This window comes from Schistocerca cancellata, chromosome 5 (assembly GCF_023864275.1).
Source record: "Schistocerca cancellata isolate TAMUIC-IGC-003103 chromosome 5, iqSchCanc2.1, whole genome shotgun sequence".
NCBI lineage: Eukaryota > Metazoa > Arthropoda > Insecta > Orthoptera > Acrididae > Schistocerca > Schistocerca cancellata.
In genome coordinates this window covers 729,891,421-729,906,426 of record NC_064630.1, presented here as the reverse complement: position 1 = coordinate 729,906,426, position 15,006 = coordinate 729,891,421, and the positions used below count along the sequence as shown (strand labels likewise).

The 15,006-nt window shown below is 42.0% G+C and overlaps 1 long non-coding RNA gene across 1 annotated transcript in view; it reads right to left on the bottom strand.

Annotated features, from left to right (window-relative positions):
• The window catches only part of LOC126189048 (uncharacterized), a 225,686-nt gene extending 212,832 nt beyond the window's left edge, over positions 1–12,854 (bottom strand). Inside the window, exon 1 of the long non-coding RNA XR_007537903.1 lies at positions 12,794–12,854. This is a non-coding gene — a long non-coding RNA (uncharacterized LOC126189048). The remainder of the gene's footprint in view (positions 1–12,793) is intronic.
• Positions 12,855–15,006: the final 2,152 nt, after the last annotated feature.

Sequence of the window (15,006 nt, the reverse complement as noted above, 5' to 3'; positions counted from 1 at the left end):
AAATTCCCCCCTCCCTCCATCACCAGTTTCCCCTCCCTCCATACCAGCTCAGCGCGATGGGGACCTCTTAAAGCAGCGTTTGTCACGGTGTTCTGAAAGAGCAAGCCTTCCATATATGGAAGGAAATGCGCTACACCGTGAAGTTGTTGTTGTTGTTGTGGTCTTCAGTCCTGAGACTGGTTTGATGCAGCTCTCCATGCTACTCTATCCTGTGCAAGCTTCTTCATCTCCCAGTACCTACTGCAACCTACATCCTTCTGAATCTGTTTAGTGTATTCCTCTCTTGGTCTCCCCCTACGATTTTTACCCTCCACGCTGCCCTCCAATACTAAATTGGTGATCCCTTGATGCCTCAGAACATGTCCTACCAACCGATCCCTTCTTCTGGTCAATTTGTGCCACAAACTCCTCTTCTCCCCAATCCTATTCAGTACCTCCTCATTAGTTATGTGATCTACCCATCTAATCTTCAGCATTCTTCTGTAGCACCACATTTCGAAAGCTTCTATTCTCTTCTTGTCCAAACTATTTACCGTCCATGTTTCACTTCCATACATGGCTACACTCCATACAAATACATTCAGAAATGACTTCCTGACACTTAAATTTATACTCGATGTTAACAAATTTCTCTTCTTCAGAAACGCTTTCCTTGCCATTGCCAGTCTACATTTTATATCCTCTCTACTTCGACCATCATCAGTTATTTTGCTCCCCAAATAGCAAAACTCCTTTACTACTTTAAGTGTCTCATTTCCTAATGTAATACCCTCAACCTCACCCGACTTAATTCGACTACATTCCATTATCCTCGTTTTGCTTTTGTTGATGTTCATCTTATATCCTTCCTTCAAGACACCATCCATTCCGTTCAACTGCTCTTCCAAGTCCTTTGCTGTCTCTGACAGAATTACAATGTCATCGGCGAACCTCAAAGTTTTTATTTCTTCTCCATGAATTTTAGTGCCTACTCCGAATTTTTCTTTTGTTTCCTTTACTGCTTGCTCAATATACAGATTGAATAACATCGGGGAGAGGCTACAACCCTGTCTTACTCCCTTCCCAACCACTGCTTCCCTTTCATGTTCCTCGACTCTTATAACTGCCATCTGGTTTCTGTACAAATTGTAAATAGCCTTTCGCTCCCTGTATTTTACCCCTGCCACCTTTAGAATTTGAAAGAGAGTATTCCAGTCAACATTGTCAAAAGCTTTCTCTAATTCTACAAATGCTAGAAACGTAGGTTTGCCTTTCCTTAATCTTTCTTCTAAGATAAGTCGTAAGGTCAGTATTGCCTCATGTGTTCCAGTATTTGTGAAGTACTAGGCCAATATTTATCAAACATCGTTGTGATGTTCATCAGACAACGAGTATTAAATTATTACCTTTCATTCTACTCCCAACACCAGCTTGTGATATGACCCCAAGGAAACAAATAAATCATCGCTTTTCTTGTGACGTGAAAACAAACAGCCCACCAATGTCACCTGGAGCAATTTCTTATCCTGCCTGAAACACATGCCATTTCAAATGTAACCATATGGTTCCAGAGACCTTTTGAAGCCTCTGACTTCTATAAGAGACATTTCATAAATAATGCATACTAACTTTTATATAAGTATACTTTTTTCCATATCTTTTTGCAGTCGTTCAATATAGTCTCCATGCTCCTCTATGAGTGAACCCAACGTCTCGGTAGCTTCGTTATTCCACCCAGGACACAACTTCCGTTAATCTGTCGAATGGCGTAGGTAACGGTGGAAGAAAGCTCTTGTAGAGAAAGATAACGACGTCCACGCATTGGTTTTCTCACATTCGGTGACAAACCGAATGGACTCATGTCCAGGCTGCAGGGAGGATGCGGCAAAACTTCTCACCAGTGTTCGCGCTGTTTTTGGGCTACAAAATTGCCGATACGCAGGTGTGCATTGTCGTGGAGAATGAGTGAGCCAGCCTCGAGCAATTGAGATCAGGTTTTGTGCATTTTTCTGCCCAGGATTTGCATGAAGTTACGATAATGCAACGCTGTGACACTTGTTCCACATGGTATTCTGTTATGATGATTCCTTGGTGATCACAAAAAATTACTGAACTAGTCGAAATTTTTTTGAACATGGAGAATGTGAAGCACTCCACTCATTAGATCGTGATTTCAGTTCCGGTTCAAAGTCATTAATCTACATTTCATCAATAGCGACAACTCGAGACAAGAATCCTTCACCTTCGCGGTCAAATCGTTATTTGAGGAAGGTTGCAATGTCCAGACTTTTCTGCTTCTTTTCAGCAGTTGAACGGTGTGAGAAATTTTCCTCTTCTTCAGATCATTTGCTAGAATACGGAATACTGATGTTGGAGGAATTCCCATGGCTTCAGAGAGTTTCTTAAAAGTCGCACCGCATTCTTCTCCAAGAGCACCTGCTACAGGTTTCGCACTTCATTCATTTGTTGACGTTTCTGGCCTTCCGGGACTTGGATTATCGTCTTTGCTCGTACGAGCATCCCGAAAACTATTAACCCAACGTGAAATTGTGCTACGTCCACTGTAAACTCACCCAAAACTTCACTTAACGCACTGTGGATTCCTGTTGGGTTTTTGCCGCGAAAAGTTTCGATCTTGAAGTACACCTTTTGTTTTCAACAGTCACAGTACGCGAAATCCCTGCAGGGTCCATTTCTAACTTTCACCAATTTTATGTTAGGCCGGTATTACACTATCAAATTTCTTTGTCAAGATTTGATCAAAGATGTGGTCAAATATTCGTCAAATATATTTGACCAAGATCTTTGACGTGGCGCTAAAAAGGGGTATTACACCGTCATCATATTTTTCGTCAAAGTTCAAGATGGCTGACAACAGCAACTTGTTATTAACCGCAGTAGTTGCATGTACCACAAGTGCACTGTATGCACATGCGGATGAGAAGCGGGAAAAAAAAAAGGAAACGTACCTGGGTGATGCCGTGGCTTTTACGACGACACGATAAAAGCATTCAACAAAACTTGTCACGTGAGCTTATAGTGGAGGACGTCAAGTCGTACATCAATTATATAAGAATGGGTGAGCATAAGGCTCTGAGCACTATGGGACGTAACATCTATGGTCATCAGTCCCCTAGAACTTAGAACTACTTAAACCTAACTAACCTAAGGACAGCACACAACACCCAGCCATCACGAAGCAGAGAAAATCCCTGACCCCGCCGGGAATCGAACCCGGGAACCCGGGCGTGGGGTTGAGCATACATTTCAGTATGTGCTTAGTGAAGTGTATCCTCATATCACAAAGCACAATACTCACTTAAGAACTGCTATATCTGCAGAAGACAGGCTCACTGTAACACTCCGATTCCTTGCTACAGAAGAGAGTTAGGTTAGATTAGAACTGGTCTCCAATCTTCTTAATATGATTTTGTATTCAGGGCGCCTGATCAGCTTTATACATTTCTGTTAATTTTGTAGTTGTACAGAAGAGAGGTTGGTTAGGTTAGAATAGGTCTCCAATCTTCTTAATCCGTTTTAGTATTCGGGGCGCCTCATCAGCTTCATACATCGCTATTAATTTTGTTTATAAAAACACTACCGATAACAGAACGCTGCAGCGATACTAGCGTTCCATGTGGTAACTTATCACATCGCAGTGAACAGAAGACGAGCGACTTCTTTATCAAATCTACAGCGAGGCCCGAGATTTGATCAAATTTATTTGACGATAGGCGAGTTTTGACAAAGTTCCCTATTACACCATCAAATTTCTTTGACAAAGATATTTGACAAAGAAATTTGATAGTGTAGTACCGGCCTTAGGATACACAGCGAAAAAACAGAATCACGTGCTTCAAGTTTCCAACTTCATCTGACGTAATTTTCATTGCTGTTGCATCGAACAATCCACAGTAACATCAATCTGTGCATTATTTATGAAATGTCTCTTGTGGGATGTATATATGCAGACTGAATCATCAACGATTGAACTTTTTTTAAATTTTTTTTTGGGTGGGGGGGGGGGGGTGCCAAGTGGTCTCACGTGCAAATGGGAATTTGGATTGAGGAGGGAGGCGCGCTACGGTAGTCAGTGCTGTTGCGCAAAGCCACTGTGGCAGGGTGGCGTAGTGATTAGAACATCTGCCTCTTGAGCAGAAGACGAGGTTCAAATCCCGGTCTTGGAACGAATTTTCGTCCGTCACTTCAGTCTGCGTACAGAGATGCTACGTCAGGTAATTAAATTTGTTGGCTGGAGGGTAGTGTGAAAGGATACGTTTTATCATAATCTAAATATGCTATACAGGACACAAATCAGAGGACCAGACAGCCCAGCCAAACATCTGTACGTGCCTCAACTAGTTTGTGGTGGAAACTGCAGTATGGGGTCTCCATTATGCTGCTGGAATACGTCACTTGGAACGGCGGTAGTGAAGGGTTATACCAGTCTTCGCACACCATGTTGAGCGTTGGACTCCCTTCAATAACTAACACATCAGTTTTGTTGTCACATCCACATGATTAAAGACGTGCAGGTCTCAAGAACTGCTGCTTCCTGTGACCTTTCAGATCATCTACGGATACCTTTGCGTCGACCACATCGGCACAGACAGAGGCGAGACTCGTTGCCAGTCAATCTCCCAGTTGATCTGACTCTACACTGTCTTATTTTCTCTGGTAGTGTGGCAGCGATAAGCGACTCACTGTAACTCTATATTCCAACTCAAATTACAGTAATTTATTCCCGGTGGGGCAGTTGATGGCGACACTCTTTTATATATCTGTTTTTCACCTGTTTCATCCATTTTTTTGGGAGAGCGAGCTAAACAATCCTGCGATCTCCTCGCTTTGTAGCCCTCTGGGAAGGAATTCTTGCCTACCGTGAGGTCATGGCACAGCAGTCGACATACTGCTTTGGATGTCAGAATGTCCTTATCAGGTGACCTTACCAGATCGATCATCAAAGGATCACGTGAATTTAGTTACAGGTGTTGTGCAATGGATAAGTTAGATTAGATTAGTACTTGTTCCATAGATCATGAATACGACACTTCGTAATGATGTGGAACGTGTCAGGTTAATAAGAAGTATCTATACAAGGTATTACCTGACACTTAATATTTAATATTTTTAATTTTTTTGTGGGGGTTGGGGAAATTACCCACTTACTATATCCAAAAATTCATCTATTCAGTAGAAGGAGTTGTCATTAAGAAATTCTTTTAATTTCCTTCTAAATACCATATGGCTATCTGTCAGACTTTTGATGCTATTAGGTAAGTGACCAAAGACTTTTGTGGCAGCATAATTTACCCACTTCTGAGCCAAAGTTAGATTTAACCTTGAGTAGTAAAGATCATCCTTTCTCCTAGTGTTGTTAATAACAAATTTCATAAGTGAATATATATATTGTGAGGCTACAGTGAGTATCTCTAGCTCTTTAAATAAGTGTCTGCAGGATGATCTTGGATGAGCTCCAGCAATTATTCTGATTACACTCTTTTGTGTAATGAACACTCTTTTACTCAATGATGAGTTACGCCAGAATATGATGCCATATGAAAGCAGAGAATTAAAATAGCCGTGGTAAGCTAATTTACTGAGATGCGTATCGCCAAAATTTGCAATGACCCTAATAGCATAAGTAGCTGAACTCAAACGTTTCAGCAGATCTTCAGTATGGTACTTTTTTTCAGTTCAACACCTCATCAATGCATACACCTAGAAATTTTGAATATCCTACTTTACCTACCGATTTCTGATCGAAGTCTATATTTATTAATGGTGTCATTCCATTTACTGTGTGGAACTGTATGTACTGTGTTTTGTCAAAGTTTAATGAGAGCCCATTTGCAGACAACCACTTAATGATTTTCTGAAAAACATCGTTTACAATTTCATCAGTTAATTCTTGTCTGTTGGGTGTGATAGCTATACTTGTATCACCGGCCAAAAGTACCAGCTTTGCATATTCGTGAATATAGAATGGCAAGTCATTAAATGAAGTAAATTAATTAAACAGGGGTGGCCTAACTTACGTAGTAAATGTGCGCTGTAACTCACAAAGATGATAAAAATTGAGAGTTAGTCAAATTACCAAGTGAAACACCTGGTCACTAGAAATTATTGTTTGGTACAAGTTCCTGTGTACTTCAGATTATACAAAAAATGCACAAATAACAGTTATGTCTATGAATGAACCGGCATGAATAAGTTAGAATCAGCACAACATTCTAGGAAACAACTAAGTTCGCAGAAGCCGTACAGTGATTATCAATTATTAATCAAGAAGTAAGGAAATAAAAACAGAAAGAATCACTTACGCACATACTACCTCTATTGAACACATGTTGAACCTGTAAACGCTGTTAAGCGTACTTCAAACATGAAAGTGAAGTCCTAACATTAGCTGAAGTCTTTGCGGTCCTTCTACAGCTTAGTTTGTGAACGCTGTTGTTGCTCGCCGTACCTGGAGTTACCAGTGACAGTGAGTCAGCGTTGTGGAAGCTGCAAAACTCTAAGTCATTTGTCCTACATTAACAGCTTCTCTCCCTCAGGACCTTAAATTGAGGTCTGCCTCTCACGTCCTGAGACCAAAGTCTTCACTACAGTACACATCCAGCAATAAGTGAATTCCTTTGTCAGTGTGAGCCTTGTGCATGATTTCCGTCAACAACTACTGTAGTTCTTCTGAGTGATGACCGATCAGATACATTATAAGAAGACAGTAGTCTACCTCCCATACTCAGTTTTGATATAATTAACAAACAGTGAGGATTGTGAGTGCTGGACTCAGAAACAGACAGCTTCTGACTCCCAATATCTGTCCCATTTCGTATTTCAGTCAATTAGCCCCCCTCTGCGTACACATAGGTGAGCACCGTTCTCCCACTCCAGACTTTATTTGTATTAGCTAACGGTAATTAGTTGCTCTTACTGTTCTTTAGCAAGAGTCAACAACCTCAAGTAGTTTCACGTCAGCTTGACAGATGCTGGTGCCACGCTTCCAAGCACCGAGGTGCGGGATGGCCTCTCCTCATTGAACCTCGCAGATCTTATCTATGATCCATCTCTTACTCAGCGTTTCCCAGAATGAGACTGCTGCTGCATTCATTTCTTCATGATTTTGCACGTCCAATCGCTATTGTCTTATGGGAAAAATTATCCAATAGTCTCCCTCGGCGTAGGATGCAAACTGCTTATACCATGCCATCCGAGAAAGTATAGATGGTAACTGGCGGGTCCTGCTCACATACGATACACTGGCGTCTTGCTGCCCTCGACAGTAGCAGCACGTGCCTTTTCAAAAGGATCCTTTTCCTCCTCAGGACTAATGGCCCGATATTGGTCCGCTCATCTCGACCCTGATAAGCTTGCCGTGCGGTTAAAGGCGCTGCAGTCTGGAACCGCAGGACCGCTACGGTCGCAGATTCGAATCCTGCCTCGGGCATGGATGTTTGTGATGTCCTTAGGTTAGTTAGGTTTAACTAGTTCTAAGTTCTAGGGGACTAATGACCTCAGCAGTTGAGTCCCATAGTGCTCAGAGCCATTTGAACCATTTGAACCTGATAAGCTTCACTCCACATACATTCAAGAAGACTCTCAACTACTCATTTACGTAATCCTCCATAAAAAGAAATTAACGTGTAGTTTTAGTAGTTAGATATGGTAGTAAATGACAGTAACTATCTCAATATTGTTATTTACATTTCTTAATGGAAATTTTGATTACATGGATTTATCACTTTAATGGAGTTCGATTAGGATGTTTGGAAGTTTTGATCAAAAAAGGTGGCGCATCAGACCCCTTCTGCCTCACTGTTGAAATTAGTCGATCTCCTCAGCATTCGTTCTATAGACGTTGCACAATAGCTGGCTGTCTGGTCTGTCTGTCTGATGCCCCCATGTCCCTCATGCTAATAATTCGACATTCCTCAATTTGCAAAAGATGGAGATAAGCAGCATGTTTACTATACGACCTATTGGTATACAGTGCTCTTCATCTGAAAATATCCACAACGCTTGGAAACACCCAGTAACCATAATGAACTCGCATCATTCTGCATTGTAAGGAGTAATAGTTTCTTAGTAAGCCTATCCGATTAAGGTTTCTATTGTGTAACTTTTCCTTTTCTCGTAAAACTAGAGAACAAAATTCTCGCAGCATCAACCCGACTGCATTTATGAGCATAGTGGTATTTTTATCATTGGTGTCAGAAGAAAAACAACACAAAACAGGAAGAGTTGGAAGTATTGATGTTATTAAAGCGGAACAGAAATCTTATTCCTTCAGAACACACTTTCTTGTATCAACATATTAGCATTTCATTGCTCATGTTTAATCAGTCGTAACATTATTCTTTTTAATTACAATTTTGCTTATATCATCTACGTATCTGAGACAAAACACTGATTGTGTTGATTACCTGTATCTATAAGCTATGTGCAAATGAAGTTGTTTCGGCCGGCCGCGGTGGTCTAGCGGTTCTAGGCGCTCAGTCCGGAACCGCGCGACTGCTACGGTCGCAGGTTCGAATCCTGCCTCGGGCATGGATGTGTGTGATGTCCTTAGGCTAGTTAGGTTTAAGTAGTTCTAAGTTCTAGGGGACTGATGACCACAGAAGTTAAGTCCCATAGTGCTCAGAGCCATTTGAACCATTTTGAAGTTGTTTCCTTAAATTTTGGCTGCATAATGTCTAATTTAATCTATATATGCGTCAATTTTTTCGATTTCTAACAAATTTTACTACTTTATTTGAAGTGTTACGTGAATTGTGCATTTCATTTTTGTTTTCCAGTTTTGGCGAATTGGACTATTAGTACGGGCGTGACACCACAATAAGTCACTGTCTCGCTGTTATCCACGTATAAACACGCATTAAGACAGCAATTCGCAACAAATCAAGACGGCAGTATGTGCAGAAATAATGCAATCTCAGACTCTTTTACCTTTCTCAACTGACACTGATGAGTCCAAAGATAGTGATCACAGCCGATCGCACGTTTAAATGATTCCCGGTGGCACTGCGGTTAGGAAAGTTAATTAACGGAGTAAACGCTGATGAGTAACCAATATAGCGACGATATGGGCTGTAAATGAGGAGACGAAAAGACATAAGATAGTTTGGGACAGGGCACATTGTTAGACTCCGGCAAGTGGGAGTATCAACTAAGAAACGGCGGATCTGGTCGGCTATTTGTGTGCTATTGTCGTGAGCACGCGTGGAATGTGGTTGAAGGTCCGGGAAATCACGAATAGGTGACAAGGCGTTAGACATCCATGCTTCATAATAGACTGACGAGTACGAAGGCTCGCGCACTCTGTAAAACAGGATGCCGCCGGTCTGTGGCAGATCTGACGACAGACAACAATGCTGGTGCAAGCATAGGTGTTTCGGAGCACGCCGTTGTGTACATTGATTAATATGCTGCTCCGCAGCAGGTGATTCCTATGTGTTCCCATCGCCTGTTACCACTACAGCGGGTAGGGGAAATTAATAGAAAGGTGTCGCCTTGTGGGATGAATCACCGTTTTTGTCCCACAAAGTTTATGTGGAATAATATTTTAATATTTTAATTATTTTTTTAATATTTTAATAATTTTTAAGAATATGTCCGTAAACCTAGTGATCTACGCGAATGGCTGTTCAAAGCAGGCAAAGCACCACGGCCGCAGGCTTCCGTGGACCTGTGACAGTAATCTAAGGCATCGTGACAGCTGTGGATTATGTGTACATCACTGTGGGCCACCAGTGCCCCTTCGTGAGTAAACAAGGCCTGAATTGTGTTTCAGAGGTTTAAGGAACATGTTAGTGAACTCTGATTGATGTCTGGTCACGAAATCAGCGTGATCTGAGACAGCTAAAAAGTATCTGGGATACTGTTGGGTGTCAGCTCCGCACCTACAAACCACTGGCACTAAATTCACAGGAATCGTGTCTCCTGTGCGTAGACATCTTATGCCTCTTAGCTCCATGCACCTTCTAAGAACTTGCCGAATCCATACCACGCAGAATCGCTGCTATATTGTGCTCCAAAGATTGACCAGTACGTTATGAAGCAGGCTGTCTTAATGTTATGTTTCATCACTTTATCATCTATGATTATTACTGTGAAAAGTCGTAACATATTTTTAGTTTGTTCCACATTGCGTTTTGTCAAACCTGGACAAACTTTTCAATAATATTGTAGTTTTCCTTTAACAGGGACCTCTCATGCTGACTTGAAATTCACATTCACATTGTCATTATACTGATTTCAGTAATAGTCTGTTATTTCTGCACCTATCACGCAATTCGTAACACCATAGTTTCTGTTCACATTTTTTCGATAATTCCTTTCAGACGCCGAAAAATTGAATTCGAAAACGACACTGTCTATCCAGCGGAAAGCGTGAATAAGTACCACCAACCGACGATGCCAGTTCACTCTATTTCACCCATGACTTGGTTGTCTTCTGAACACTTCAGCACCAGTAGCTCTTCTCATTAAGACTGAACTGCTTCTTTCTTAGTCACCGCCATATTTAGAATGCACGACCACCAAAACAGAAATAAACAGACAACACTATCTTGTCAGAAATGTACAGGGACACACTAAATGCTGACGGAAATGTACGAAAGAGTATACCGGCGTAGTCTAGGAGCTGCCAATGGTTCACTAGAGTAGTCTTTTGACAACGACTTTAGCTTTCGAAGTGAAAACGTAAATAATTAAATCAAACAAAAATATGCGGAATCATACACTTAGAGTGTCTGCAAAATATAGACGTTTCGTAACATCGTTTTTTTTTTACATAACACTTTTAATGGTTTTACAAGTATATTTCATAGGACTGAACAAGAAAATCTGATAACTTATTACTCTACTACCGATAATCTTTCCCTAATTAAGTTATGCGTGTTTGCGTGATTGTTACCCCTACGCTTATGGAAAAAGTGTCCTGCCACAACTGTGTGCTGAATTGGCAGTACAAAGATAAAAATGTACAAAAGACTGTTCCGCATTCCGTGGACGGTGCACACAATCTCATTACGTTATCTGCTTCTATAATGCGGCCACGGGCATTGTGTGTAACACAGTACCTAAATCGTCAAAATGGATCAGACATCATCAAATGATCACGATACGGTCACATTATTTTCGCATTAAAGAGTCACATAAACACAGCCGCCCGTTATATGTTTTAAATTTTTCACTATTTTACAATGGCTAAAGAGGTGACTTCTGTTGATGCTAACGCCTATGACATAGCGTAGTGGCGTAAAACGTAATTTAATTTGCTAGTGAACTATCAGCCCTGGAGTAAAATATTATTCCTCTCTCTTGAGGAAGCACTTCACTACAACCACCCTTAAACACAAACAATGAAACGCATCTTGTAAATATACCAGTAGTTGGGGACGCCTCATGGGTAATAAGTAATGGTCGAAAAATACTGTTATGGGTTATTTACAGAAGAAAATAAAAACTGGCAGTATCCGATTTCGGGGAAGATCAGTTTGAGGAACACATGAAGCCATACTGGTCGTGCGACATATCATAGAAGATACGCTGAAGAAAGGCAGCCCTGCGTTAATAGCATTTGTAAATTTAGAGAAACTTTTGACGGTGTTGACTGGAATACGCTCTTTAAATTTATGAAGGTAACAGGGTAAAATATAGGGAGAAAAGAGTTAGCTACAGCTTGTACAGGAAACAAGTGGTGCTTATTAGTGTCGGAAAGCATGAGAGGGAAACAATGGTTGAGAAGTGAATGAGGGAGGATACGTTGAATAGCAATATAGGAAACCAAGTAGAAATTTTGAAAGAGAATTAAGGTTGGTGAAGAAGTAATAAAAATTCATAGATTCCAGATGATATTGTAGTTCTGTCAGAGACAGCAACGGACTTGCGAAAGTGGCTGAAACGAAAATACAGTGTCTTGAAATGAGGTTATGGGATGAACATCGACAAAAGTAACATAATGGTAATGGTCTGTAGTCGAATTATACCAGGCGACGCTGAGAGTATAGATTAGGAAATAAACACTAAAAGTAGTAAATGTTTTTTGCTATTTTTGGTAGCAAAGTAAATGAAGACGGTTGAAGTAGAGAAGATATAAAATACAAACTGTCAATAGGTAGAAACGCGTGACTGAAAAAGAGAAATTTGTTATCGAATGTAGATTTAAGTGTTAGGCAGTCTTTTCTGATGAAGGTGTTAGTATGGAGTGAAGCCTTGCACCGAAGTCAAATGTAGACTATCAGAATTCAAAAAAGAAGAAAACTGAAGCTTTTGAAACATGGTGCTACAGAAGAATGGTGAAAATTAGATGGTAGGTCAAGGAAATAATGAGTGTAGAGAATAATGGGAAAAAGAAATTTATGGCATAATTATTAAAAGAACAGATCAGTTGATGAGACATTCTGAAGTATTGTGGTATCATCAGTTTGGTAATGGAGGGAAGTGTCTGTGTGGGGGAGGGGGGGAGGGCTGGGAGGGAGGGGGTCTAACGACTCTAGAGGTACACGAAGGCTTGAAGTAGGTTCAAATGGACGTAGTTGCGATAGTTAAGAAGAGATGAAGAGGCTTGCGTGGGCAGTCTAGACTGGAGAGCTGCAGCAAACCGGTCCCACACCGCAAAACACAAGGAGGTCACGATCACGGTGCCCTACATGTATTTGGTTTGCACACTTCGAAAGTCGTAGTCCGCTGTTGGCGCAGGTTGAGTTGGCGAATGTGTAGCAGGGGTGCCTACGCTGCGACAGTTAAGGGGCGCAGCCAGCAGCCCTGCTGACACTGCAGCAGGTGGGGCGGCGGCGGCGCTCTCTACCTTTGATGTCGTCTTCGTACATGTCTGCGGGCGGCGGCGTCGCGGCAGCGCGCGCGGAGGGCAGCCACTCACTGGCGGCGCCGTGGCGCTGCCTGGACCGCGGCCAGGGGCGCCGCCCACGGCCTCCCAGCCTTCCTGTTTGCGACACTGTGCGGCCTGCGGGATATCCATACATTTCACCTGTTTCGTCGCGTTTGGTGATCCACTCGTAAAATATGTGCACGGAAACGGTAAGGTCGCGGGATCGAAACCCAGTCGGATGTCTTTGGGGTAATGAACGACCAAGCGGTCGAGCTAGCTACACCAGCAAGAGCTCCACCGGCAATCATATAAACACGAAACTTAATATAGGTGCCAAAGTCTATGTTTAAATTATGTTTCAGCCTAAATTTCTCCCTCCATGTACAAGGAGCCTTCAGTAAGTAATGCAACAAATTTTTCTCGGCCAGTTTCGGTTTAAAAACGCGGAATTTGTTTAGGAACATGTTGGAACACTCACGCTGTAGCCCCTATAGTTTCATGAAGTTCCCATACGTGCCGACGCCGTACGTAGCCTTCAAAATGGCGTCTGTAACACAGGTGCATTCCAAGTAGGCAACTACCACTGACTTAGTTTTGGCACAAAACCAAAGCTTCAAAATTATTCATAGGCACTTGCGGAATGTCTACGGAGACCTGGCGGTGAACAAAAGCACGGCGAGTCATTGGGCGAGCATCTGGTACCATTGCAACAAGATTGCGCAGAGCTGTCCTATCTCCTATTTGACGGTCGGCTTCACATTGTTGTGACTCCTGCAGTGTTGGAATGTGCAAAAACTCTCATTCAAGGTGATCGACGGATCACAACCAAACGCCCCGCTGCACAACAGGATTTCTCTGTCGGTAGTGCTGACACGCTTTGGGTACTGAGAGGTGTGTGTCCACTTGGTTCCCCATCGCCTAACAGAACACCTTAAAGAGCATCGAAGAGGCATCAGTACGGAATTAACTGCGCCTGCCGAGGATGATGGGTACAATTTTTTTGTTGAACATTGTCACACGTGATGAAACATGACTTCGAACCGGAAACAAAACGGCAATCCGTGGGGTGGCGCTACTCTATCTCTCTCCCGAAGAAAAAGTTCAAAGCCGCAGCCTCAGCGGGAAATTTTGAGCGATCGTCTTCTGGGACTCTGAACGGGGTTTTCTGCTACACGCATCTTCATGGTGCATCGATCAACTCGAAAGTCTGCTGCATATTTTCATCTACGGCCGGCCAGAGTGGCCGAGCGGTTCTAGGCGCTAAAGACTGGAACCGCGCGACCACTACGGTCGCAGGTTCGAATCCTGCCTCGGGCATGAATGTGTGTGATGTCCTTAGTTTAGTTAGGTTTAAGTAGTTGTAAGTTCTAGGAGACTGATGACCTCAGAAGTTAAGTCCCATAGTGCTCAGAGCCATTTGAACCATTTTCTTGCAATTCCCGACTTCCATCTGTCTGGCCCAATGAAAGATGCACTGTTGAAACGAGTAATAACAATAACACTGTATAGCCGATAGCGCATTGTAATGGCTATTACTCACAGACTGTTGTTTGAATTTTCTCATGCCGAGAAACGAGGAGGAGCGATCTGTTTTACTTGGTAAAAAGCATTCTATAGCCAAGATCGCATAAATGTTTCTTTATTTTCGACACCCGGTTTCCACAGATTTTGCTGACGCCTTCTGGTCTTCATAAATTTTTGTTACAGAACTCAAAACGAACACGTTTTGCGACACAAATTTTTGAAAACTAAAAGATGACAGCACAATCTGTCTAATCAGATTGTCGGAAATAAAGAAGTATTTATAAGGTAATGGCCACAGAAAGTTTTTTCCAAGGTACTGTTGTGTAGCGCTTTCAATTAATTCGTATATCTGTTGCGAAGTACAGTAAAACAGTGTTTATTCGAGCCCGAGAATCCGAGGCGAATAATAAATGCCTACTACTTTACAAACAGAATACCATGAATATAATCACTTTTTATTTCGAAACGAGTTAGAAAAAAGAGAAGAACGTTTCTTGCTAGTGTTGGATGGCAGGATAAAGGAAAGAGATGGTATGGAGTGCGTCAGCTTGAAATCTGCGCCGAAAAGTTACCCTGTGACAGTGGAGATGACCAGTGGTCCAAGAAAAAGTAAAAAAAAAAATTGGGAAATCTGTCACTGGGTCAAGTTTGTAACTGTGATGAGACAG